Genomic DNA, 22,639 nt, shown 5'->3' on the forward strand with positions numbered 1-22,639 from the left:
AAGCCCCATGGACCGCAGCTGCTGAGCCCAGGTGCTGCAACTAAGGTACGAAGCCCTCATCCCTTAGAGCCTGTGCTCTGCAACGAGAGGAGCCACCGCAAGAAACCCACATACCACAACAGAGTAGCCCATTCTCGCCGCAGTGAAGATCAGGCAGCAATGAAGATCCAGCGCAGACATAAATAAAACAGGTAAAATTCTAAAATACAAACAACATGAGGAGTCAGGGTGAGCCAAGGGTTCTTTGGTTTTGCCCAAGTTCTCATGCTGGGAAAAAGGGTCACATCTCTGGTGGTGGCCTGGTGGTGAGGAGCAGGCACCTGGCTGCTTGAGTCACCATGTCTGTTACTAACTCTGACCAGGCAAGTGACTGCACGGCCCTGTCTCCCGTCTGTGAAATGGGTCGATAATGGCCAACTCCTCCAGTTATGATGAGGCTTCAGAAGGTTCTGGTATGCTTTATCCTGGCAAAGCTGATGGTGGATCACCAAGGTGGTGGCGCCCTGGGTTCAAAGAACCTTGGTAGAAGTGCCATTGCCTGGAAAGACCATTGCTCTGTGACGGAGAGTGGACCCAGAGCCACAGAGCAGACAGTCGCTGCTGCTGGGGACCCCTGTATGGGTGACCCCGGGGGCTGGAAGGAACTCAGCCCTTGCTCCTGCTGGGGGCATGTGTGGGCATGGAGCTGGCCCGGCCCTTTCCTGTCCTGTCCCAGCATGATTTCAACAGAGGGAGCATCCTGGGCGTGTTTTCCCCTCGGAAGTCTTTGGGGAGCTCTGGCTAAATTTGCTGTCCCAACAAACAGGCCAGGTTTAGAGATGCTCAGAAAACAGAGTGGGGGTATAAGTTCCTGATCCCGCAGCCTGGGCATGGCCTGATGGAAGGTTTTTGGCTCAGGCTGGCCTGACAGCCCTTGACTCCATCCCTCAGGGCTGTGTGACTCCAGACAAGTGTCTCCGCCTCTCGGGCCCTGAGTTTCCCCATCCCTGAAGTCTGCCCACCCTAGGAACCTGGGGTTGCCCAGGAGGACACAGAGCTTACGTAGGTGTGCATGGGGAAGTCCCAGGCCACCCGCTTCCTCACCGATCAAGAGAGCTCCATTTTCATCTCTGGTATATTAATGATCTAAGTAGCACTTCATTTTTAAAAACAAGAAGAAGAGAAAAGAAAAGGAAACTCAGCTACAACGAAAACTATACAGAAGTTTCTCATCAACTTACTTTGTCCCCTGACTCATGCCTTCAAGCTCTACAGGAGTGGGAGCAGTCCATCAGCTAGGTTTAGTGACTGCTCCTTTCCAAATAGTTCTAGTCTCCTGGATTTGAATCTCTGTTTTTTTCAGCCTCTGTGAGGTCCCATGAAAGGTGGGGAGGGGAAGGGGCTTTAGTTGGGGCGGGGGGCAGGGGAGATCCGCAGAGATCTGGAGGTGCCAGGGTCATGGACAGGCTGGGTGTGCTGGCCTCCTCTCTGGACACGTGCTGTGGGCATCTCGGACGCATGCCCCCTCGGCCTGCCTGTGCCCAAGCATCCCCAGCTTGGGCCCAAGGCCCAGCTGCATATGTGCCCCCAGTGGAAGCCAGAGCCAACCCTTGCTGCCTCTGAAGTGAGGAGTCTGTGGGCCTGGATGGTCTCTCAGCCCCTCCCAACTTCAACACTAATTGCTGCATTTATGGAGCTCCAGCTGTCTGCAGAGTGGGGTCTGGGATGGGGGAGGGGTGGATCCTGTCTTGGGAGGAGGAGCCCCCTCAGCTGGCTGCCTCTGGCTGGACTGGGAATGGCAGGGCTCAGAGTGGCCCCTGGGCCCCAGGATGACCAGGTGCCAGGCCCAGCTGCCAGGCTGCCATTTGAAATGTCTCCTGTTGGTGGCACTTTGGTAAGTTGCAGGGATTCTGGTCTTTGCGTGTATTTGATCTGTATCTGAAATCCGTGCTGGTTTCTTTTCTTGGCTATGGGATTCTTAGTGCCTGACACTGAACTTGACCATGTCATTCCCCAGGTAAAGGTTTTCCATGGCTCCTCACTGCTCTTAGAAGACAATCCAAGCTCGAAAGTGACCCCAAACCTTTTGGGGTCTGGCATAGGCCTAGCTCTCCCACCTAGGGGCTCTCGACCCCTCACCCTGTGCCTTCCAGGCACACAGACTGAACCATGAAAACTCTCTCCCCTCTCGGGAGCCTCACACCCTTCTGCCTGACATACTCTCCTCTATTTTCTTGTTGCTTGCTAAATGTCACTTCTTCCAGGAAGCCCTCCCTGCCTAATTGAGTGACTTAAGTTCACACTCAGGCTCACCCTGTACTTTTCCTTTGTAGCACACTCATCACTGTCATGAGCTAAAAAACAAAAAACCCTGTTTATGTGATCTGCACTCCTCCCTCTACTAGAAGGTGGGCTCTGTGGGTGCCTCCCATTGGATTTTTCTGTTTATACCAGATGCAGTGCTGGGCACCCAGTGAACAGTCTGGAAATGTCTGCCCAGTAAGTCCTTGAGTGGTCACTCTGTGATCCTACAGGCGGCCTGTTGATCCAGGTTGCTAACCTGGGGCCAGCCAGGGCTGCCGGCGGTGCACCTGACCGGGTCACGCCGGAGTCTGGGAACCCAGGCCCAGCCCCATCCTCCGGCCTGTGGGCTCTGCCTGGAAGCAAGGAAGGGGTTAAGTGTTTCTGGCGGCCTCGTGCTGTGTCTGCGGCAGTTCCCCCTTCCGGGGCTGCAGCAACCGAGGTTGGCGAGGAATGTTTGCAATGCAGAGCTAGGAGGGCGGGCGGCTGGTGGAAGTGGGGGCCTGTGGAGGCCGGGCTCCCCAGTTGAGCAATCGCCCAGGCCCAGCCGGTTCCTGTAACTCCTGCCCCTCCTGCCTTTTCCCGCCCTGCCGGTTTCCTCCACCCGCCGCCTGCCGGGCAGTGGGGGCAGCCTGTCCTCTCAGGCCTGCAGCTAGAGGTTGAGGGACAGGGGCCCCCAAGAGCCTGGAGGCCAGGGGTGAAAGGGAGGGGCTTCCAAAGAGAGAGAGAAGGAGTGCAGTCAGCTCAGCCGCCCTGGCCCAGAGAGGGTAAGGCTTTCGCCCAAGGTCACACAGGGAGGTGCCACCATCCAACTGGGCCACACCCTGGGTTCACACTTTTTTGTTCCCATGGTAGCAGACTACAACTCAGCACTGTGTGAAGGCCACTTTGCCACTCGGATGGGAAGCTCGGATTCCCAGAGACTCTCTCCCTCCTGAAGGCCAGGGCCTCTCCTGCCCCTAGCCTGGCTCTTTGCTCAGGGCTAGGGTCTCAGAGAGGACGGTGGCTCTCACTGGGCTGGGAGCAACCACCATCTCCATCACCGCCCCAGCACTGGCCACGACTCAGCCTGTCCTGGGGACACTGGTCCCCTCCAGGAGTGTGGAGGAAATGGATGAACACCCACCACACTCAAGCTGGTTCTCAAAAGCCACCCACTCCTGGGACTTCCTTGATGGTCCCGTGGTAATGACTCTACCTTCCAATGCAGGGGACATGGGTTTGATGCCCCGCAGGGGAACTAAGATCCTACACTGAACTAAGATCCTACCTGCCACAGGGCAGTGAAGACTCAGTACAGCCAAAACAAAACAAACAGAAAACCAGTCCACTCCTTCCTCCAGTTCCCTTCAAGGAAGAAGCTTCATGAATTCTGAATAGCATGTTGATCACACAAAACTGGTCTTTCTCCACAAGCACACACCTTCTTTAGGGACAGCAGCATTCCTGACGATGCAGAAAGAGCTCCTTCTGTCGACAGTATTTACAAGTGACCTCTGGGGAGATGGTCCTTGCCATCATTCAGACCCAATTCCAACCCTGGTTCCACCACCTTCAAGTTTGTGGCCACGCACCTCTTTCCGAGCCTCAGTTTCCTCATCTGTAAAGTGGGGTTCGGGGAGAGGGTGGGTGGAGCAGCAGGACTGCTCTGGCTCTGCGGAGACTCTGAGCCACTTGCCTTTTCTGGTCCCACAGACATTCAGTCTGCTTGGGGCTGGCTCACGGTGTCCCCCGCCGAGGCCCTGGGCTTTGCCCAATTTGCCAGCAGATGATGGTCTCAGAGCCTACAGAGGTGCCGTCCTGGCCACATCTCTCTGGAATGGGCAGTGGAGCCCCTGGGACCCCCCACCTCTGCAGAGGGCAGGGTGGGTGATCTGTGTGAGCTAGGAGTTCCCGTGAGAATCAAACACCGCGTTTAGAGATGAGGAGGCTTATAGGACAACTGGCCGCCAAGCCATCAAGGCATGGTGAGGAATTTTCACCTGAAAAACCACACCAATGATAATCACCAAGGACCTTCCTACACTCTGCTCTGCAGCTAAGTCCTACTGTGAGCCAGATAATGACTCACCGACTTTATTCCAACAACACACCTAAGAAGGAAATATATTGGTCCCCCCCACACTTTTTTTTTTTAAGAGAAAACAGAGAGGTTGATGCATTTGCTGAAGGTCACACAGCTTGTAAGGAGTGGAGCCTGATTTGGAACTCAGGCCTCCAGAACCCGTGCTCTTAAGGGATCCCTTCCACACCTGGTTTGGGATCCAGGCTCTTCACAGAGGATATGGGCCACCTTGGGTTAGTCATTAAGCCCCAGAGCCATGAATTGAGGGGAAAATCTCCAGCGTCCCCTGGGGATGGGGGAGGCCCTGCGTGAAATTATCACTACCACCGGGTGAGCAGAACTCACAGAGGGCAAGCCTCTTACTCCAGGGCACACAGCCGGTCCAGCCAGGACCCACTCTCAAAGCGACTGATGATGCCTTCTGCTCCCCTGGCTCCCTGTCGGGGCTCCACCAAGTCCGTGGCCGGGAAGGACCCTCACAGCCGACTGGCCTCCGCAGACAGATGGACAGATGCTGGCCGCCCCCCTCCCAGCGTCGGTGGGCTGCGAGGCTTCACCACCTCCTCCCGAGCAGGTTTCCTTTAAGAAACCAGAAGATTGATTTCCTGGCAGGCTCGCCGAGGAGCCCGTCCAAATGGTTTGCATGTCTGCATTTTTTACTGCTCCGTTTAATATGTATGCAAATGCCGGCCGGCTGCACAGTCACACGCGGCGCCCCATTAAAGCGCCGTCCGGGCGCGCGCATCATTCGAGGCGACGGGCTCGGCGGCCCTGATAGATGGGGTGCGGGGACGGAGACAAATGACGGGCTTTTGTAATTTCTTTCTCCCTTTTTTGGGGGCGGGGGGTGGGCGGCTCAAGCCTAGAAACAGCAGAGGAGATTTAAATATATGCAAAATTGTTTGGGGGCTTGGGGGGGGCGGTGTAGAAACCCGAACCAGGAGGAGGGAAATTCACTGTTCTCCTCCATGGTAGTCGGGCTGAAGACTGGAGGGGGAGCCGAGCCCCATAGTCACCTTCTGGCAGAGAGAGCGGCTTTGCTACTGATAAGCAGGCTCGGTCCTATGGGAAGCGCTGCTTCAGCCGCAGAGAAAAGGAAAATGCCGGTTATTTTCAGCCCTGTTACACCCGAGAGGCCACTGCTGCGAGTTTTTACCATCCTACCCGTGCCCCCCACCACCACCCCAACTTAATTTTCTTGAGCTTCCAGGGCTTTTAACTTTATAGGTATAATGGGTGTCATTTAACTCTTGGCACTAGCCCTAAAAGGTAGATCACACCCATTGATCAGATGGGGAAATTGAGGCTCGCAGTACCTTGGGGAGGGTTGCAGAGTGAGTAGTGGGGTTGAATGGGATTCTCAGAGCCATTCCTTGACCCCCACTCAGCCCTTGGCCAGCTCTTGCTTTGTGGAGTTTGCTCCCAGTCATGGAGGATGGGGTGGGTGTGGAATCTGCCCAGACTAACAACCCTTGCTCTCCAATCCTAGCTCCCCTTGCAGGGCCCTCAGCATCCTACCTGTCCCCGTCTGCCTGGTAAACACAAGCCCACATCAGAACGAGCCTGAAGACTCAAATTTCCAAAATATTGTTTCAGCCTAAAATCTGAAGTGTGAGTTTTAAAGGAATTTTTCCTTAGTTCTCAGGATTTTAGGTGACAGTGGCAGCTGGGGGGCAGCCTGGAGGATCATATGAAGATGCAAAGACTTCCCAGAGGAGGCTCCAACCTAAAGAGATGGCCATTCCATCTCTGTAGTACGGCTCAGCCCAACTGGAGAGGCAGTTTTGTGTGTATGCGTGTGCAGTGTGACAGTATGTTGGTCTATGTGTGTGTGTCATCGTGGGTGTTTATCTGTTTGCCAGTGTGTGTCTCAGTGTGAGGGTGGAACTGTGCATGCGTCCACGTACACACGTGTGTGTCAGCGTGCATGTGTGTGTGTCGATGTGACAGCAGCTGAGAGCGCCTGTCCTCAGGCTGGCGAGCAGCTGGAGTGTGAATTTCCCTGAGGGTTTCCATCTCCCCGCAGTGTAGGCCTCCTGCGTCCTCCATCCCCACCCAGAAATCTGCTCCCCTCTCCAGCGAAAATCTCTCCTGTTTTGGCAGCAGAATGGAGGGCGGGACACCCCACAGGCAGTTGTGAGGATCCAAAAAGGGTGAGCCCCCCCCCGCCCCGACTAAAGCCCCGCATTGATGAGGTCTGTGGTTACCAGGGGATGGGGCGTAGCCTGTTGTCTGATGGGTGAGCCTGGGAATTCTGGGAAGAAAACGAGGGCCATGCACAGCTCTCTGGAGAAGCTCACCTTGTGTATATGCGCCTGAGTGTGACAGCCCCCATCCCTCCTTCGCCTCCCACCCCTCCCCTAGGTCCATCCCCAACCCCCCACCCCACCCCACTCTCTTCCAGTCTCTCAAGTTCACCCTGCCCTGGAGTCCCTTGGGCCATCTCTCCTGGAGTTTCCCCTAGATACCACCTGGGCCCATCCCTCCCCACCCCACTCCCGAACTCTGCTCCCTGCAGGAGTCCTCCCTGACCAGCCACATCTTCCCCTTGCCCTCGCCACCTCCCACGTCCCAACCGGTTGCTTGTCTGTTTCATTTTGTCTCCATCATCTGTCCCTCAGGAACATGAACCCTGGGGGAAACTAAAAAGCGGGGGGTTCTCTCCAGGACGTTCCTGATGTTCGTGAACATCTCAGGACCCCAGCCCAGGCCAGGCTCATTTTCCAAGCTCAGGTCCTTTGCTCTCGACAGATCTCATTCACCCCGAGGCTCACCCTCCGTGTCCACGGAGCCCAACCAGACGGTGATGACCCCATGTTCTAAGTCCTCCCTATAACTGGTTTGTGTTTTGGGACAGTCTCCCCTTCTTCCAGGTCTCAAGGTGTCACCTCCCCTGAACTGGTCCCCACCTCAGTCATCGCACCAGTAGTACTAAAGTGATTGTTTCCTGCAGCCTCTCAAGAAAATTATTTCATTGAGAACCATTTTGAATGGACCTCGATACTGCCCCTCTCTCAATACCTCTTCCCCTGGCGCCCTCTGAAGCATTCTTTAGGGCCTCCCATCAGCTTCCCAGGTGGCCCTAGTGATAAAGAATCTGCCTGCCAATGTAGGAGACACAGGAGACTCTGGTTCGATTCCCTGGAGTAGGAAATGGTAGCCCACTCCAGTATTCTTGCCTGGCGAATCCCATGGACAGAGGAGCCTGGTGGGCTACAGTCCATGGGGTCGCAGAGGGTCGGACACAACTGAGCAACTGAGCTTGCATGCACATAGGAACTAAGCTCAGAGAACCTGTGGGCATGGGGAGAGGGTGAGCCCTGGGCCTCACTAGGGCCTCCCCCTAACTGGGCCAAGCACACAGGAGTCTCTGGACTGTTGAGATAGACGAGGGAGAGGATGAATGCATGGGCTTGCCCCGTGGCCCCCTTGGGGTCCACACTCTTACTCCCCAGCTGGTTGGGCGGAGTTGGAGGGGGGAAGCTGCTGTGTGTGGACCGGCTGAGTCAGGCCCTAACCCCAGGCAAGGGGCCACCTTGGCTCCTGCCGATCTTGCTGACTGGGCTGAATTCGAGTCTGCACCTCCCTCAGCAACCCGCCATTACTCATCGTTGGCATTTATCCCCAAGCAAGGGGTGACCCTCGGAGCAGCCCGCAGCCTCCCGTGTGTTCTGAGGAAGGGATGGCCGGAGGCTGGGCTTCGAGGAGGCACGGCAGGAATTGTGAGCAGCTGCTCTGAGTGCAGTGACCATATTTTTCTGAGCTGAAAAATTAGGACACAGGATGTAGCAGAGGGTTTTCTCAGATTTGTTCATTCGATGAGCGCGAAAGTCTTACAAAAGTACTAAACCTAAAACTTATGTAGTTATGTAGGTAAAGCACTGTCTTGTTGAAAAGCCTCTGGGTTTCACAAATCAGGGAGATTCTGGAAATTAATACTTCAATTTGACGAATATCTGGGGCGGGGGTCCCTGGGTCAACCCTGTCCTTGGAGCTTGGGCAATAATGCGGAGCAAAACGGGTGATCTTGGCCTCATAGAGTTCACGTGGGGAGGCTGACACTCCTTAAATAATTTCACATTTTAGGACCAAGAGAAGTGGTATGGGGGTGGAGGGGGGGCGTACAGGGCCATGAAGGTCAACGGTTCCCATGTGGACCGCAGGTGGGGATGTCCAGGAAGACATCTTTTTTTATTATTTATTTATTTTTGGCTGCACTGGGTCTTTGTCGCTGAGGCCTTCCTCTGGTTGCGGTGAGCATGGGCTGCTGTTTGTTTTGGTGTGTGAGCTTCTCAATGCAGTGGCTTCTCTTGTTGCAGAGCACAGGCTCCAGGGTGGGCAGGCTTCAGTACTTGCAGGGCACCGGGCTTCATGGCTCCTCTGCCTGTAGAATCTTCCCAGACCAGGGATCGAACCCGTGTCCCCTGCCTTGGCAGGCAGACTCTTATCCACTGGACCACCAGGGAAGTTCCAGGAAGACATCGTTGAAGAAGGAAAATTTGAAGTGACACTGAGCTTTTTGGGCATTTACTGTGGAAGGGATGGGAGTGGACTGGAGTGAGGGAAGTACATTTTAGGCAGGAGGAAAGGTATGTGCAAAGGGCCAGTGGCAGAAAGGAGGGCCGGGTGTTTGAGCGACAGGAGGCAGCCCAGGTGACTGCAGTGTGGTGAGCGAGGGGAAGAGGAGGCAGGAGAGGTCGGCAGGGGCCAGTGCAGGCGGTGCCTACCAGTCCGTGAGAAGGTGGTGGATATTCTCCTGCTGGCAATGGGGAGCCAAGGGTGTTTAGCATAGGTGGGACCTGATCGTACTTCTGGATGTGGATAATAATAAGAATGATGATAACGTTGATTATTAAGGGAAGTGTTTAGTGAACACTTACTGTGTGCCAAGCACTGGCTACCCATTCCAGTATTCTTGCCTGGAGAAGACCATGGACAGAGGAGCCTGGCTACAGTCCATGAGGTTGCAAAGAGTCAGACACAACTGAGAGACTTAAGTATGCACGCACGCATGCAAGCACCATTTCAGCCATTCTACAGATGAGCAAAGTGAAGGTTGGGAAGAGAAGTGGCTTATCTGAGGTCACATGGCTGGCAAATAGCAAAGATGGAACTCTGAGTCCACTGGCTCCAGAGTCTCTACCCTTGTCCCCCACACAAAGTTGCCCTAGTTTAGATACAGAAGGACAAGGGACATGCAGATGACCGCCCCCTCCCCCAACCTCTCTGTGGTGCTGCCTCCTCTTTGCTGTGTCCCAGGCATGGGCGGGGACTCTGTGTCACCAGGTCAGCCGGGGCTGGAAAGGCCCAGCTCAGTCTCTGCTCAGGCCCAGGAGGGAAGTAGAGGTTGCAACATCAGAGGCTGAGCTTCTGAAGAAGTTGGGACCCCAGCGGGGGTGGACAGGTCACTGGGGCACAAGTCCCAGGAGAGCAGAGCCCCACTCATCTGTTTGGGATTCAAGCACTTTGCGATATGGCTAGAGCATTCCCGGGCTTCCCGGTGGCTCAGATGGTAAAGAATCCACCGGCAATGCGGGAGACCTGGGTTTGATCCCTGGGTTGGGAAGATTCCCCTGGAAGGGGGCATGGCAACCTACTCCAGTATTCTTTGCCTAGAGAATCCCCATGGACAGAGGAGCCTGGCAGGCTACAGTCCATGGGGTCACAAAGGGTCAGACACGACTGAGCGACTAAGCACAGCACAGAGTATCCCCAGGACCAGAGCAGCATCTCTGCCCCCTGCTTCCTCCCCTGGAAGCAAGTCCAGGGGATCACACCTGTGGCATTTTAAAAAATCCTACTCCCAGGACTTCCCTGCTAGTCCAGTGGCTAAGACTCCACGCTCCTGACGCAGGGGGCTCTGGTTCGATCCCTGGTCGGGGGCTAGATCCCCCATGACTCAACTAAAAGTTTGCATGCCTCAACTAAAGATGCCAAATGCTGCAATGAAAATCCTATGTGCTGTAACTAAGACCCAGAAGAGCCAAATACATAAATCAAATATTTAAAAAATCCTATTCCCTCAGTGACCATCAGGGAAATGCAAATCAAAACCACAATGAGATACCACACCACATAACACCTACTAAGATGGTTACTATCAAAGCTCAGAAAATAGCAAGTGCAGGTGAGGATGTGGAGAAATTGGAAGCTTGTACACTGTTGGTGGGAATGTAAAATGGTCCAGCCACTACGGAAAACAGTACAATAGTTCCTCAAAAATTAAAAATAGAATTACCATATGATCTAGCAATTCCACTTTTGGGTATATAACCCAAAGAATTGAAGTCAAGGTCTCCAACAGGTATATGCTCTGTGGTCACCGCAGTGTTATTCACAATAGCCAAAAGGTGGGAACAACCAAGCGTCCGTCAACAGATGAACAGATAAGCCAAGTTTGGTACATACACATAACGGAATATCATTCAGCCTTGAAAAGGAAGGCTGTTCGGACACTCAGTTCACTTTGGGTGAACCTGGAGGACATTATGCTAAGTGAAATAAGCCAGACACCAAAGGATAAATATTGTATGATTTCACTTATATTAGGTTCCTAGAATGGGTAAGTTCATAGGGAGTGGTGGGTGCCAAGGCCTGGGGAGAGAGGGAAGTAGGGAGTTAGTTAATGTTTAATAGGTACAGAGTTTGGCAAGGTAAAAGGAGTTCTGGGAATTCCCTGGCAGTCCAGTGGTTAAGAATCCAAACTTCCACTGAAGGGGGCATGGGCTCCATCTCTGGTCGGGCAACTAAGATCCTGCATGCCATGGGGCATGAACAAAAAACCAAAAGTTCGGGAGATGGATGGTGGTGACAGTTGCCCAAGAATGTGGATGGACTTAATGCCACTGAGCTGTATACTTTCAAATTGTGAAGATGGTAAATTAAAAAAAAAAATCCTATTCTAAGCTCTCCCAAGTGGTCAACACTGGGCTCCTTTTAAGTTGTGTTTATAAGAGATAAATTAAAATGTCAGATGGTAATTGTCATTACAGCAGGTAAGAATCATAGATGCTGGGGTTTCTGGGCAAGTGATCTCACCTCCTTGAGCCTCAGTTTCCTCCTGAGGAAATGGGGATAAAGACAGTCCCTCCCTCCTGGGCCCACCGTGAGGATTCCATGATGCCCCCGAGGGGGTCTACCCAGTGTCCCGTGAGCACTCTGAACCAGCGGCACTTAGTACTGGCAGATATTCCTCAGGCCTCTGGGGTTTGGGGAAATGAGCAGCACGGGACCTAGTCAGAGGAGAAAAGCCTACTTGCCTCACTACACACATGGGGAAGCTGAGGCCTGGAGAAGTCAAGGGACCTGTCCGGGTTCTCTGAAATCCCTTGAACCAGAATGCGGTTTTCCAAATCTGTATCAGTTAGCCAGGCTAGGTTGTGCTGCAGTAACAAATAAGCCCCACACCGAAGTGTCTCAACACATCGAAAGTTTGTTTTGCACAACAAAAGGCTGCCATGAGTCCAGGTGATTCTCCATGGCAACCCGCCTCCGCGTGAAAGCTCAGGGTGGGGTCTTCCCTGGTGGCTCAGTGGTAAAGAATCCACGGATTTGATCCCTGATCCTGGGAAGACCCCCCCCCATGCTTCAGAGCAAGTAAGCCTCGTGTGCCATAACTACTAAGCCTGTGTACCTAGAACCCAGGAGCTGCAACGAGAGAAGCCCCTGTAACGAGAAGTCCACGCACCACAACTAGAAAGTAGCCCCCACTTGCCCCAACTGAAGAAAGCCCTCCCAGCGATGAAGATCCAGCACAGCCAAAAATAATAAACAAAATTATTAAAAAGAAAAAAAACCAAACCCAGTGGGCCAGGCTGCCTTTGTCTCGTGGCACCTCCACATCTAGGTCACTGAGACAGGAAGGAGAATCACATCACTTCTTCCCACGACTCATTGGCCAGCACTGGTCACACGACTTCACCCCATAGCAAGGTTGATGGGTCCTGAGAAGGAGAACTAAAGCTGGTAGGCACCACAAGTTTCCACTCAGTATCCGAGAGGGAGGAAGGCCAGCGGATGGCTTCCCCAGGCAGCCCATGTGCACAGGGAACTGGATCAAAGAGAAAAGGGTTTAAGGCTAGAATCACTTCCTCTCCTACCCAAGCCCCCAGCTCCCTTCCCAGGGCAACTGCAGCTACCAGGACTACTCTGCACGTCGACAAGCAAGGTGTGTACCAGGTGCCCTTGTTAAAATACCAGTGAGGGCTTATTGCTCTTTTTTACTCCTTGAAGGAGCAGGCAGGTATTTGTCATAGCTTTTTGCTCTTCCACTGGGCAGTGCCTTCCCATTATGCAATCAGTGACCCCCACCCCGTGCCCACGGGTGTCTAGGCATTTTCCAAAGTTCTGCTGTTATAAACAGTGATGAAATCAATTTCCTGTGCATTTTCCCTTGTCACCCATGTGAGTGTTTCTGTGGTTTAAATTCCTAAAAATGGAATCGCTTGGTCAGAGGGCAGGTGCAAGGAGCCATCTGACAACTCTCTGGCGGCAGGTGCTGCCTCCAGGGTCAGGAGGGGCTTTTAAGAACAGGTGCTAATGGAGCCCAGTGGGTTTCCCATCCCAGGGGGTTTCCAAAGGGGACACAGGAGAGGGAGCAGGAAGAGGGGGTGCCCCTCGCATCTTGACTCTGCCATGCCGGTCCTAATGCTGGTGCTCTGCCATGCCCATCTTACAGAGAGCAAACGCAGAGTTCCAGAGGGATGAGTCGCTTGCTGTGGTGCCCAGCGAGCATCCTTTGAGCCACGGTCCCAGACTGCACTGAGTCCTCCTGGGTTCCAAGATCCCAGCTCCCTGCTGGAGACTTCATGGATCCTTTCTTTACCGGCTCCTCTCAAAGGCACTCATGTTTCCCCAAGAGCTTTCTTTTAAAAAAATTCTTTTTTTTTTTTTTGGCTGTGCTGGGTCTTTGTTGCTATGAGGGCTCTTCTCTAGTTGCAGTAAGTGGAAGCTACTCTTAAGTTGTGGTGCAAAGGCTTCTCCCTGCAGCGGCTTCTCTTGTTGCAGAGCACGGGCTCTAGGTACACAGGCTTCTGTAGTTGCGATGCACAGGCTTAGTTGCCCCTTGGTATGTGGAATCTTCCCAGACCAGGGATCAAACCCGAGTCCCCTGCACTGGCAGGTGAATTCTTAATCACTGGACCACCAGGGAAGTCCCTCCCCAAGGGAATTGCTAAAATTCATCTTCGATTTCTTGGGACTCACCAGGTCCAGTTCTCTGGTTGCTTGGGTTGTAGAACCATCAGCCTCTCACTTTCCCCCTTCGCTGTTTTCATATCTGATGCATCGTTCTGAAAGAGCATCTTGGTATGTAGAGTTTAGTCTTGTTGATTTTTAAATTTTCTTTTTTCAGGGGGCTGGGGGCGGTACCATCCCTGTTGTTTCTGGAAAAAAACCCAAACACTCTTCTTGTAAAATAAATAAATAAATTCAAGCAACACGGAAAACTACAAGCAAGGAGGTAAAAAGCATCAGTCAGCGATGACTAACTCTGGTTAACGTGTGCATGCACGACCTTCCTCTTGCGTAGATTGTAAACATTTCCAACCACCCCTTCTAATGATAGTGAAAATCTCTACCTTTCTCGCTAAAGGTGGGGTGTGAGTCACCTGAGTGGGACTGAAAGTCGCTCTTAGTCGCCCCCTCCCCTCCCTGGGCCCCCACCCTTCACCCCCAGCCTCCCCTGAGACTCCCCTCCCCTTCCTCTGCTTCCACTTTGGAAGCTGCTCTTCCAGCTCCTGGGAGCAGAGCCTGCACGGTTTGGTACCAGCGAAGCAGGGGCTGACGACTTCCCATCCCCAGAGAGTTCCGCTTGCTCTACACCCGAGAGCAGGGATTTCATTCCCGCACCTCACAGACACCCAGAGGCCAAGATCCGGCCCAGTTTGCCCTGCTGCACCTTCAGCTGGTGGGAAGGACAGTTGATCCCTCTGCCCTGGTTTTCTGCCTCTCACCCCTGCCCCCCACCTCCATCAGCAACAGTCAGTTTTGTTCAGTGGCTCAGTCGTGTCTGTCTCTTTGCCACCCCATGGACTGCAGCACGCCAGGCTTCCCTGTTCATCACCAACTCCTGGAGTTTACTCAAACTCATGTCCATTGAGTCAGTGATGCCATCCAACCATCTTATCCTCTGTCATCACCTTCTCCTCCCGCCCTCAATCTTCTCCTCCCGCCTTCAATCTTTCCCTGCGTCAGGGTCTTTTCCAATGAGTCAGTTCTTCGCATCAGGTGGCCAGAGGGTTGGAGTTTCAGCTTCAGCATCAGTCCTTCCAATCAGTGAGTCTTCCTAAGTTCACAGAAGGACCCAGCTTGGACTCAGGTGGTCCCATGTGTTTGGGTCTCTGTATAGCAAGGTGGAGGGTGGGTCACCCCCAGGCTACTTCCATCAGACCATCTCTGGGGAGGAAGGGGCTGCAGCTCAGGACTCACTAGGACCTGGCTTGATGGGGGCAGTGTAGTGGTGGCCCTAGAACCTAGCCCAGAAGAGATGTGAGGCAGAGAGCGGGCTAGAAGGAAGAGGGGAAGCCTGGCAGCCCTCCTCTGGGGCCTCTCGGAGGCACAAGGGCTCCGGTGCTGTGTCATCCACAGCAGAGCGGGGTGGGGAGCGTGGCTGAGGGGTGGGTATGCGGAGGACCTGGCAGTACCCACAGCAGGGGCAGCTCTGCCCGGGGCCGTGGCTGTTTTTGTCAGCAGCTCCTCAGATCTGTTCCTGAGGATCCGTGAGCCCTTCTGGGTCCCAAAGAAGCCCTTGGGGATGGCTTGACATTGACCATGAGCAGGACGGGGCCAAGAGCCAATGAATGACACGTGCTGGGTGACTGTGCTGCCTCTTCAGGGCAGGCTGGGCGGTGTCAGAAGCCCGAGTGTCCTAGCTGGGCTGGACTTGGCTGTGTGATCTTTGGCAAATGATTGAAGGTCTCTGAGCCTCAGTTTGCCCCCACCACGTGGTGGGCCTGTTTGAATGACTGAATGCAGTGACCTCATAAAGGATTCTGGCAGGCCTGAGTCCTGGGAGAGGCCTCCTTAGTTGTGGTTTTGCTTATCTGCTCACCCTTGGGGTGGCAGCCAGGGGAGAGCCAAGTTGTGTAAGTTGGGGGGGAAACCTCAGAAAGCAGCAATTTTCTGTCCTAAATGGCTCCTAATTATTCACGATAGTGGGTTTGAAACTGATGTTTCACATGCATCGTACACAAGGTTTCAACCTGGTGCCTTGTTGTCGTCGTTCAGTCATGCAGTTGTGTCCGACTCTTTGTGACCCCATGGACTACAGCACGCCAGGCCTCCCTGCCCTTCCCTATCTCCCCGAGTTTGCTCAAACTCATGTCCATTGAGTCAGTGATGCCATCCAACCATCTTATCCTCTGTCGTCCCCTTCTCCACCCACCTTCAATATTTCCCAGCATCAGGGTCTTTCCCAAAGAGTCAGCTCTTCGCATCAGGTGTCCAAAGTATTGGAGCTTCAGCTTCAGCATCAGTCCTTCCAATGAATATTTAGAGTTGTGCCTTAGACCTTCTCAAACTAAATCTTACCCAAGTGATCCACACTGGAAGGAGGAGCCCACCCTGACCCTCTTTGTCCCCTCCTCCCAATGCCCCTTAAGGGTCTATGAAAGGCTTGGAAGCCACCGCTCTAGGCCAGCGAGGGTGTCACCGGTCACAGGATGTAGAGGTGGCAGATAATTATCTAGACGGGGTCATTTTCCCAGTGTATCTCTCACTGTGCTCATGGAAAATGACAGAAGGAAGAGAAGGCTTCAGATAAGAGACTGGAGTTTCCGAGGATCCTGGCGGGCTGAGGTCACCAGGCTGGGGCAGACTGGGTAACTCTGACCCTGAGGGCCTTCTTCCCTCCGGGCAGCACTGATCCGGCCTAAGATGTCCCTGTGGGCAGCACAAGGAGCTGGGTGAGGACACCCCTCTGTGTCGCCAAAGCCAGAATCTCCATCAGCCACTGTCCAGCTACTCGACCTGGGGCAAGTCCCCACTCTGAGCCTCAGCTTCCTCATCTGTAAAATGGTGCAGCAGTGACTGGGCCCAGGTGAGCAAGGTTGAGGGGGGCATGAAAGGAGCCATGAAACTCTGAGCACTGCTCCTGGCACCTGGGGAGTCAAAGACCAGTAATACTCACCGTTGTCAAGAGCAGTACTAAATCCTAGGCAGGTGGGGGCTGGAAGGAAACTTGGAACTCTCACCCCTGAGAGGGGAAAGGTCAAAGTTCAGTTCAGTCGCTCAGTCATATCTGACTCTTTGTGACCCCATGAACTGCAGCACGCCAGGCCTCCCTGTCCATCACAAACTCGTGGAGTTTACCCAAACTGATGTCCATCGAGTCGGTGATGCTATCCAACCATCTCATCCTCTGTCATCCCCTTCTCCTCCTGCCCTCAATCTTTCCCAGCATCAGGGTTTTTTCAAATGAGTCAGTTCTTCATATCAGGAGGCCAAAGTATTGGAGTTTCAGTTTCAGCATCAGTCCTTCCAATGAACACCCAGGACTGATCTCCTTTAGGATGGACTGGCTGGATCTCCTTGCAGTCCAAGGGACTCTGAAGAGTCTTCTCCAACACCACAATTCAAAAGCATCAATTCTTCAATGCTTAGCTTTCTTTATAGTCCAACTCTCACATCCATACATGACCACTGGAAAAACCATAGCTTTGAGTAGATGGACCTTTGTTGACAAAGTAATGTCTCTGCTTTTTAATGTGCTGTCAAAGGCTAAGGTCAAATAGCAGGGTCAGGAACGAAACTCAGGACCTGACACCCGGGCCTCCTGGTCCAGAAAGGGAAGGCTACTTTCTTCCTGCAGCATCGCAGGAAGAAAAAGGATACAGATCTCTGAAGAACCTCCAGAAGCTTGCTTGTGACTTCTGAGCTGGTCTTGGTGGCAGGGCAGGCTCTGCTCTGTCCCCGACTCCGACTCCTCTGACCGCTCCTTGCTGGGAGAGGCGAGGTGTCTGCCTCCTTTCCTGCTGCTGTTCCGCGCGGGTGACCTGGAGGCTGCGGGGAGGACGACGTGTGCAGCAGTAAGGCAGTTCACGGGGGAAGCACCTTGTCCTCCATCCGGGGGGGGGGAACATCACTGGCCCAGTCTGCAGGTGAGGAAACCGAGGCTCTTCAGGCCACAGACAGAGAGCAGCATGGTCCATTGTGACTGGGCTGCTCTTCCCCACTCCTGACCTGATTTTTGGGACTCACAGCATACCTCGAAGACTTGTTGCTCCTCTATGCCTGATCAGCTGTGGGGACTGGTCAGAGGGGCCTTGAAAACTTCTAGACTCCCAGATTTGAGAGCCAGTGGGCCCTAGAGAGGGGCTTCCCTGGTGGCTCAGATGGTAAAGAATCTGCCTGCAATGCAGGCGACCTGGGTTCTATCCCAGGGTCGGGAAAATGCCCTAGAGAAGGGAACCCACTCCAATATTCTTGCTTGGAGAATTCCATGGACAGAGGAGCCTGGTGGGCTACAATCCATGGGGTCACAAAGAGTTGGACACGACTGAGTGACTAACACTTTCACTTTTTGGCCCCAGAGAACAGGAAGTGAAGTCTTTGGCCCCATCCCACAGAGGAGAAAACTGAGGCTCAGCCAGGTTCTCTGGAAGCAGTGGGCCCTTCGACTCCAGCTGGGGAGTGGGGGTGGGGGTGGGGGAGGCTCCTTGGGCCGCAGCGCCCTCCTGGTCCAGCTTCTACCTTTACCCCCCATCTCCAGTGTCCCCAGTCCTCTGGAGGAAGATTTCCGTGGTCCCGGTTGGGGGTGCCAGACTGCCAGCGACGAGTGTTTTTTTAATCCCAGCCCCGCTGACTTAGATGATCATTCTTATTTAAGGCAGGGAGGAAACGCGCGAGCGCGGCAGCCGGTCACCTCCGGGCGGCGGCCCCTCCCCGCCTGCCTCCGGTGCTCAGCTCCAACCTGAGCGGGAAAGGGGAGGGGGGGAGATGGGAAGCGTGAGTGGGAGGGGCGGGAGGGTGGAGAGGGGGGGCGAGAGAGGGGTTAGAGGGAATAGGAAGTGGAGAGGAGGGAAGAGGGAGTGGGGGGAAGGAAGGGGCAGGAAGGAGAAGATTAGGGAGGGGGGCAGGGGGTGGAGGGAACGAGGTGGGGGAGGGGCAGGGAAGGGGGGAGGAAGACGGGGGGGAGCACGGAAGGCACCCCCCACCCCCACCCTCGCAGCTCCCTAAGCAGTTAGGAAAGAGGGAGATATACAGATGAATAATTTACTACGGGAAATGCAGGAAGAATTTAGAAACTCTCAATTTATAAATATTTATTTTCACGAGTTCGCCCCCTCCCGACTCTTCTTTCCCTGGCTGGCCCTCGATCTTTCTCCATTTCCCCCGCCCCCCGCCCCCCCAGCTTTTGCTGACCCTGTCTCTCCCACGGCCTCTCTCCTTGTCTCTGCGCGCGGCAGTGACCGTCGCCCCTTCTCGGCCTCCGTGACTGGGGGTGGGGGGGCGGGGGTGTGTTTTCTCGCCCGTGTCTCTCTTTTCTCCATCTCTGCGGCCTGATTCTCTCCCTGGCTGGGTGCATCTCGGTCTCTGTCTCCCTGTCCCTCCGTCTCTGGGTGTCTCTACCCCGTCTGTCTCCCAGTCTCTCCCATCCCAGGACCTCAGTTCGGGTCCGCATGGATTGGGGCGGGGGGTAGCCCTTGGAAGGCTCAGAGGGGAGAGGTCGTTTCCCTGACAACCGGCGGGCGACGGGCAGAGCCTAACAGGCTGTAGATTAAGAAGTCGGCTCCCGGCGGGCGGGGGCGGGAAGCTGGGAGAACCCCGCCCCTGACCCGCCCCAGACCACGCCCCCTTCCAAAAGCTTGTTGGGGCGCCCCCCGGGGTGGCTTGGGGAAGGCCCTGGGACCGGGCGGTAGGGGTGGGAGGGGACTCCCTGGAAGGCCCGGCAGGAGGAGGAGCTTTGGCAGGTAATCAGTGGATCACTTAATCAATCAGTTAACCAATGGTGGGGCAATCAGTTTACAGGCACGCACAACGCGGGGAGTTTAAGAGCTCCCGGTGGAGTGACACGGAGCTGAGTTCTGAACCCTCACGGGCCTTGTCCTGGCAGTGTGGTCCCCAGAGCTGAGTCCCTGCACATCTGGCCGGTATCTCCCATCTGTGCAGGGGCGGCTACAGCAGCCCCTACCTGCAGCAGGGCCGACCCTCCGTTGCCTTTGTCCATCCTTTAGTTCACAAATGGAAAAGGGAGGCCCTCGGAGGGGAGGGGGACCTGGGGGCAGGGTTACCAGCCATTTAACAAACTCAGCAAAATTGACTTCGTCCGGTCGTCATGCTTTTTGTGAGCTGGGACCTGGACTCAGAGGTGATCCCTGACAGCATCTGGCTCGAGGCCTGACCCAGAGCGGGTCCTGTTTGCCCTGCCTCCCTTTCTGTCTCCTCTCTGCCCCCTTCTCTCCCCAACCTGTGGGGAGACTGAGTTCCAGAGAAGTCAGCTGGTGGGCATCGTTGCCTAGACCTGAGAGGTGGATTCCGGCCCCTCCCCTTAAGCCATTTCTGAGCCTGACACTCAGTTGCCAAAAAGCTGGGGAGGATGAGCATGTTCTCTAGTCATGGAGGACTCCTCAGGTAGTGTCCTCAGGGTCCAGCTGGCAGGGTCTCTTGGCACACACGCCCTGCTCCCTACAACCTAAAACCCGTGTGTCATTTAATAGGCGAATTCTTGTTTGTTTGAGCACAACCCTTCTGACCGGCATCAGCTCCTTCTTGCCCCAACCCTCCCTCCCCGAAGCTGACTGGACTGAAAGATGGTGAAGGGGCTGGTGGGATGATTCCCCCTCCAGGAAGGACTGAGGAGTCACTGGGAACGTGGCTATTTATAATTTCAGCGGCCCCTTTAAGCTTGGGCTCCAGGCCTGTTGCCAGGCGGGCTCTGTTTGAAGCTCTCTCGGCTCTAATCCGGCTGCAGCAGCAATGCTCCCAAATCGGGGCCCTGTGGTTGCTCCAGAGGCAGGATGGGCCTGGCTTGTGGAGCTCTCCCAGGCTGGAGGGCCACCCCCTCCCCGTCCCCAGGTCCCCACAACAGGCAGATGCTACACGTACACACACACACCTTTCTATGCGACACACAAACGCATCCTCTCAGACCCAGGGAGAGAGAATCCCGTGACTGCCGTGTAGCCTGTCCTTGGTGTCTGTGGCCTGTGGGCCCCCAGGCCAGCCACTTTTCCTCTGCAGGAAGGATTTCTCTGGAACATTATGGCCCTTCTCAAAGATTCTAGACTCTACTCCTTGCGCCCCTGGAATACCCCAAGCGGGTTTAGAACCTGGACCCACTAGGAACTAAGAGGAAGAAAGGGTGGAGAGGTGGTGGGCGGAGCTGTCAGATCTTGAAGGAGGAGATTGGCCCACATGCCCACACAGCCCCTGGCTCTCCACGCTGGAGCTCATGCCAGGTGGAAGGGGTCTTACTCCCCCAGCTGAGAGATGGGCACGGTGCGACTGGGAGGAGCAGCACACCCAAGATCCCCAGCCAGTGAGAGGATCGGCTGGGATTCGAGCTATGTCTCTGGGGCCCAGGCTCTCACACACTTGTGCACTCACAGCCCAGCACAGTCGACAGCATCCCGCCATCTTTTCCCGAATGCAGGTTTGGGGGTTTCCGCATGGCCGACTGTGGCTGGCAGGGCAGCTTGTGTCTCCACCTGGCCTGTTATGGGTGCCCAGTTCACATTCCCTGGCTGATCCCTTCTGTGTAGAGAACGGGGACCAAGGAGGACCTTTGGTCAGGCTCTGCCGGTCTCACTGTGGAGCCACAGATCAGACTGTGGGGTAACATGCACCTCAGGGGGCTCCAGGGGCAGGGAGGACACGAAAGGGATGAGACTTGGGGACCCCCTTGTCAGACAAGACACGGGATGGGGACCTGAGGCCCGGGATCCAGTTCTAGAGCCAGCTGTGTGACTTCGGGTCAGGCCGGCTGTCTCTCTGGGCCTCAATAAAACGAAGGGAGCTGTGCTCCCTAACCTCCGAGGATCCTCCCAGGTGGTCTGGAGAGGGAGTGCCTGGTCTCGAGGAGCCAGAGTGCACATGCCCCTCTCCCAGGGCTGGGCCACGTGCCAGCAGAGGACCTGAGCGGCTAGCAGTGGCCACCATGTTAAAAAATAATTTTATGTATTTATTTTTGGCGGTGCTAGGTCTTCTTGCTACCGCAAGGGCTTTCTCTAGCTGCAGGAAGCAGGGGCTACTCTTGGTTGTGGTGCGCAGGCGTCTCACTTGGGTGGCTTCTCTCGCGGAGGAGCGCGGGCTCTAGAGCGTGGACTCAGGGGCTGTGGCGCACGGGCTTATTGTCCCGAGGCACGTGGAATCTTCCCAGACCAGGGGTGGAACCCAGGTCCCCTGCAATGCCAGGTGATTCTCAGCTACTGGACCACCACGGAAGCCCCAGTGCTGACCACCACTTATACATCACCTACCGTAGGCTTCCCTGATAGCTCAGTTGGTAAAGAATCCATCTGCAATGCAGGAGGCGCAGGTTATATTCCTGGGTTGGGAAGATCCCCTGGAGAAGGGATAGGCCACCCACTCCAGTATTCTTGGGCTTTCCTTGTGGCTCAACTGGTAAAGAATCTGCTCACAATGCGGGAGACCTGGGTTCAATCCCTGGGTTGGGAAGATCCCCTGGAGAAGGGAAAGGCTACCCACTCCAGAATTCTGGCCTAGAGAATTCCATGGACTGTATGCTCCATGGCGTCAAAGAGTCGGACACAACTGAGCGGCTTTTAACTTCACTCATCGTAGGCTTGAGCAAACTCTGGGAGACAGTGGAGGACAGCGAAGCCTGACATGCTGCAGTCCATGGGGTCTTAGAGTTGGCCACGACTTGGCAACTGAACAGCAACAATAGTACCTGCCCTCTAAGGTTCAGTGAGAATTAACCGGGTCACAGCCATGGAGGAAAGAGATGGAGACCCAAGCCCTCCCAGCCCAAAGGCCTCAACTTTTGTGGTCCTGGCTGCTGGCTGAGCAGGGCCGGCGGGCAGTGCCGCAGAGTGTGGCTGCGTGCCCCAGGTGCAGTGCCCGTGTGACACTGTACAGAGCGGGCCGTCTGCTTTCCAGAGTCTGCTAAGGAGGGCGCGGCTCAAGTTGCCTCCCCTGCCCCCTCCACAGGCTGCTTCCCCCTTCCTCCCTCATTCCTGGTCCAAGGCCAGCTCTCCAAGGCTCCAGGGTGCCACGCCCCTGTACCTGGTGTCCCCAGGCAGAGGCTGGCAGGGGAGGGCTGGCTCCCAGAGAGCAGGGGTCACAACACACTCCCCCCTCCTCTGGCATGGACCAGCGAAGGGCCTGGGGCAC

Source organism: Cervus canadensis, chromosome 5 (assembly GCF_019320065.1).
Source record: "Cervus canadensis isolate Bull #8, Minnesota chromosome 5, ASM1932006v1, whole genome shotgun sequence".
NCBI classification, from domain to species: Eukaryota; Metazoa; Chordata; class Mammalia; order Artiodactyla; family Cervidae; genus Cervus; species Cervus canadensis.